The sequence below is a fragment of the Halyomorpha halys genome, unplaced genomic scaffold, assembly GCF_000696795.3.
Source record: "Halyomorpha halys isolate HHAL.00 unplaced genomic scaffold, Hhal_1.1 Scaffold390.1, whole genome shotgun sequence".
NCBI lineage: Eukaryota > Metazoa > Arthropoda > Insecta > Hemiptera > Pentatomidae > Halyomorpha > Halyomorpha halys.
This window is the reverse complement of record NW_027112043.1, coordinates 975,724-981,701: the sequence shown is the minus strand read 5'-3', so window position 1 is coordinate 981,701 and position 5,978 is coordinate 975,724.

The window sequence follows — 5,978 nt, the reverse complement described above, 5'->3', positions numbered from 1 at the left end:
TATATTTTTAGTACAAATTATCTTGATTATTTTTATTAGCCCCATTTTAATATTGCTTCATGTTAATACACTTTAATTTCAATGAAAATACCTCAAACACTATTTGTGGCACAGTTTTGTGTTTTCTTTTTTTTATTTGTGTTGTTATTAAATGATTTTTATAAGCAAGGAAACTAAGAGGAACTTATGTTGGTTCTCATCTTAGTTTTTAAGCTAGCTGTATGTAATTTGGTATTGTGTTCCTAGTGATCATATTGCTTTAAAAAAAAATGTGTTATATATACCATGTTCTTATTTTCTGTATCTTAGTACAAGTACTATCTTGCCATGGATTATTTTAATATCTAATGTTGTATCATAATTGTTGATATGTGCAATATTTACTATATGCTTTAAACAGATATATTTGTTAATAACTTTGATATTTAGATTCTAGTTTTGTTTGTACATAATATTTTAAGCTTTTGTTGTTTAATTTACTATTTAAAAGTAAATTATTTAGTTGCAGCCACTGCTCTATTTAGCTTTCACATACATGTACATAAACTGATTAAATGCATTTCATAGATATATAATAATGGCTCAGTACACTGAGTCATTGCAAGACTGGACTAAATAATTAGTTCCTAATTCTCTAAAACACGGTGTGTTGATTTGAATTGTATGTTTAGATAGACTCGGGTAGTGGTGAAATTACTACTTGTTTATCTAAAATGTTTTTTTGACTTGTTAGATGAACACATGCTTGTGTACAGCCTGGAGTAGCTGCTTTATTACTTATTTCCATAAATATTCTCATCTCTAATAAAACATTATGCTACCTTTTTAATCAAGATGCTTTAATAACTTCAGATTTTTATTGTGCCTTTGAATTAAATATACGTCGGTAACAACTCACTTTAAAAATACTTGCTAGTGTCTTCCAAGAAAAGTGTGATCATTATCCAGGTTAAGTGAACAAAGCAACATTATTTATGTTTATAGATTTATGTACTTATTGTAATAATAATAGATTTTGTAACAAAATGTAATATGTTTTTTATAATTTTATATTTACCAAGGTGCCTTGAATTATTGTAGTTTGTTTGTAATTAAAGATATTTTAAATTATCATTTTTTAATAAAAATATTTACATTAAGTTTTTTAACTTTTTTATTTAATTTGCCCTCCATAAATACCAAGCAAGTTGTAATCATTGTCTCTTTTATTTTATTTTAATTCATTAGGATTTAAAGGATATATATGTGTGTGTGTGTATATACATATATATGATTAAACATAAGATAATTTGAAGGAGATGATCAGAGCTGTGACCAATAGTTATTAACTATTTTTTCTTCCTCCTTGACTGCAGCCCTGGCTGTCTTCAGATTTATATTTTTACTGTCCTTACTACCTAGGTTATAGTTGGGTCCAATTTTCAATTAAAAATTTTTGATTGATCTATCTTGATGTCATACATAGATTTGAAGGGAAATTAAATTCTTCATAATATGAAAAAATGAAAATCATTTAAATCGGATTTATATTAGGGAAGATGTTATAGAAGTTTGTACTCATGTCTTTATAGTTAGGGTTTAATATTTGTGAAACAAGAGAGGGGGGTAAAACCTCTGTTTAAGGATCAAAGAAGAATCTCCTCACTCATTGAATGAGCCTGAAATTTGTTCTGATGTGGAGATTGAACTAAAATTACTTATTGAAATTTCACCGAATATCCATAAAATTATTATTTCCTTTGGAAAATTTATGTATATAGATGTCGACGCATATTAAGATTGCTAACCTGTGAGTTGAAAAACAGATAACTGTCAATGTTCATTATTTTTGAAAAACTACAACATATTTTTCCTTTACATTAAAAGTCACTCTCCTTTGTGCTTCCCTTAAAACTCTTGTATTATGGTTGGGGTATTATATATGGTGGTGAGAGATAGAAGTATCATATATTTGGTACTCAACCAGCTGGCTTTAACAGAACCCTGCTCTCAAAAATCTATCCAGATTTTTAATATTTTATATTTTGTTAGCTTGGTGATAGCCTAACTAAAAAGGATAAAAATAAAGTGTTCAATACTTTACTTCTATAATATCTTTTTTATCCATGATATTTAATATATATTATAAAAAAAAAATTAGTATCATTGTCCTTAGAGAAAAGGGGATTTACACTGTTTCTAAATTCTGCCCATTCAATTTTTTTGTTGTACAGTTCCTGTAGGAACACTTCCAAGAAGCCCACCTTCATACAATTCCATTTATGAGTCCACCAGATGTTCATGAAAGAAAATATTCATTTTTTTTTTGGCACTATGGCCTGGTAATGGAAATGAATGTGCGTCTGTAGCCCAGGCAGTTAAGGTGTCTACCTTAGTAACTTCGTTACTGCAGCGGTACCAGTTCAATCCGGCCTGGGAGGATCCTGGTTAATTTCGTGGCGGTCCCGCGGAATGAAATCGTAACTCCCCTCAATGATTTGAATAAGGTGGTAACCTGTATATAATCCCCTCCCTTGTACATATGTCAAAAATGACCAGGCAGAGGGAAATCCAAAAGAAAATGCGTTGGAAACAATTTCTTCGTTATATTTAGCATCTCAGAGTAGGCAATACTGAATATACCTAATTAAAAATAAAAAAAAACCTTCCTCATGGCATTGTAATGTTATCTCAGAGGCTCCCAACTTTTTATTTGTTGGCAGCTGAAACCCCCAGTAGAAAAATGGCGGAATAATTTTGGTAGAAATAAGTAATGGCGGACTCCATTATCATTCGATATAAATAGAATTTAAAGTACTGTGTTTTGGGGGAAAAATTCAAAACAAATACGTCTAAATTTAAAATATATCTACGAGGATTAATACTCAAGAGTAACTATGATGAAAATTTTTATCCGGCGCTGGTCTGCCTCCATGACTGATATAGCAGATTTCTTGGTAGGCGATCTTCTGCTAATCTTTCCGCGGCACCTTTGTAAAGCTAACCACAGTTATCGTTAGAGTAGTTGAATGAATTGGAAAAGAAGAACAGCGAGTGTTAAGTAAATGCTAAATTGCACTGTGTATTTGCTATTTCAAATTTTATTTTATTTCCTTTTTTTTTTAGTATTTTGAGAATCTGGCGTTAGCTTGGGTCACCCAGTTTGCGAACCACTTGGGAGAAAGCGTGAATTTCACGCCGTTTTCCAACTTTAACCACTTTTTAAGTGTTGATTTAGTTTTTTTGAACACACTAATTCTAGGAACTACTACAAAATACTTACTTCAATGAGATAAGCTCATAATATACCCACTAATACATACGACACACTTTGCATCGTTCAATGGACAAAAATATTTTTTTGCGAGTTATTTACCATAGGGATTTTTAAACTAATCCTTAGACTACTGACATATACATATATTAAACTGTTTACATTTTTCTGTGAGGCCAAATAAAGGTTAAACTCAAAGGAATTAACTCCTTTTGAGGTAACCACATTATCAGTTACAATTTGTTTCACTTCCCTTTTGCGTCTTTTGTTTATGGAAAAACCACCTATAGTCATGGAATCTAAGAGCCCAAGTATATTTAATACATTTAATACTGTAAAAAAGAGGAAAGTTTAATAAATAAAATCTTAATTCAAACAAATATCACGAAATTTCAATTTTTCCTAATTTTAAAATGACTTTAATCAAAAAAGCTAAGACCGTTGTTGAGATTTAGGTGTAGAATTATTTATTGGACTGTCCTGAACCAAGTTTTAAAAAAAAAATTTGCAAGTTTTTGTTTATTTTTATAATTTTTCAGAAAATTCGAAAACAAACGCCGATGTAATCAACAGTCGGCGTTCCACCCCTACCGAGTGAAAGAAAGAATTGTATTTATCTTTAGAAACTAACAAGCTGTACGTCTCGTCGTTGATGGGTTATTAAACACCAGTCCAGTCACCCTCCTCATCCATTTGGGTATGTAAGTAATCTTAAACAGGTTTCTTGCAATAATTCATTAACTACATATTTTTTTCCACCAACTCCGTATACTCGACAGCCCAAATTACTAAATCACGTATCACTTTTTGCAGGGACAAGTAAAATAGTTGGTAGGCAAACACATCATCCTTAACTGCTCTTGATGGTGTAAGAGCCGGGTGAAAAAAGCCACTCATTTCACCCCAATTTTTGATAACCTTTATGAAAACTATGTATGAATAATTTCTAGTCAAAATTGATGAATCTGCCAAATAAAGGAATGGGGGAATACAAAATGGTGGCTATTTCAAAACGCTAAAAAAACACATTTTCCTTCGGAGCTCCATTTCTTTAAAATTATCAACAACACTACAAAAACTTATTAGAATATCATTGAAAGAAGAGTAAATTTTCTAAAATATGAGCCCTAATAAAGTCATTTAGGTTCAATTGGATTTGGATTAATTGGAGCAATCCAGAATATTTCCCTTCTTGTGCAGCGGGTAAATGATGCCTTTCGTCCACTGAACGGGCATTTTCTCATCGATCCAGCTATGAGGATAAGTTAGTAGAAGGCTCTCCCAAACTCCTCATGACGGGTTCTTTGTTTTTCATGTTTTTATAAGCCTCATTTTTGGCATCTGTGGCGACCGCACACTCGCACAGCTGTTTTCGAATTTTACTATTCACAAGCAGCTTCGTATCCCGAAAGGTTGCCGAGTTTCTTTGGTATTACCTACTGGCAAAAATTGAATAAGAATGTCGTTTGTAGCTGAGGGAGTAAGCAACCGCGTAACTGCATCTGCGCCGGTTCGATTTCGCGTTGGGCAGGTTGACTTTTATTTCAGGGCGGTCCCACGGAATGAAAACTCGATATTCCATACGGGTTATAATAGGTTGGTTACCTCTAGATAACTCTCTTTCCCCATGTATTAGGAATGACAAGATAGGAAAAAATACTGAATAAGATCTCATAGATTTACTTTATTTCTTGAGCTGGTGGAAGTTTATAAGATCTACTTAGAGCTATAATAATGAAAATTAAACCATTAATGATGCCAAAAATATTATTATAACTTCCTGATGGCTTTATTTACAGTACGTTTAATTACGTTCAATTATATATGTTTAAGTTCAACTGTGTCTTTTAAACTGTAAGTTGGATATATAACTCTAAACATTCATTTTTAATGCAAGATCCTTTACCATCTTTACAGTAAATTGCTGTATTATAAGAGTGTTACCATAACTGTGATTTTGCGGTTTACATTACAATAAACTGTTAAGGTTAATAAAAGGTCAGCACAAAATTCTCTATGACACTAAGCCTTTAATGTGTCAATCTGTTTTGATATGATTGTCATACCTTCAACTTATGTTACAATAAAGAATGAAAGATAACTCCTAACAGTGTTTTATTATGTAAATTGGAATGTGTGAAGTCAAAAGTAGTTATTATTTCATTTCCATATATAGTCTTTTCCATAGGTAGCCTTTTCCATACTTACTAATAACCGGGAGTTTAAAATTTATAGAAATAGAATTAATATTTATTATGATATATACGGAATTAACATAAAGGATTTACTTTTTTTCAACGATTGGTTTTAAAACAGCAAAGGCGGAAACCATCACTATTTTTTCCATTAGCCCAATACATTATCAATTCTTGATTTAAGGGAAGTTGATAGGACTAAAAAAAAAAAAAAAAGTTAGGTAAATTTACAACTTAAATATCTCGTTTTTTCTACCTCTAATCCAATTCCTTAGATCTCAGAATTCATAAAAGGGTTTATATAAGGGTTAATATAACTACTTATTTATTTATTATTACGAAAATAAAAGCCTATATTTGTTTTAAACAGCCTAAAGACATGCTCTAGAATGTTGTTTGTTAAAAAAATACAATACAAATTTTTAAGATTTTGTTTTATTATTTCTTTGAGAAGGGAGAAAACGAAATCTTGTCTGCTCCCCAAGGAATTTTACCGGGAAATCCTAGCCAATCAGATTCATATTCCTTCG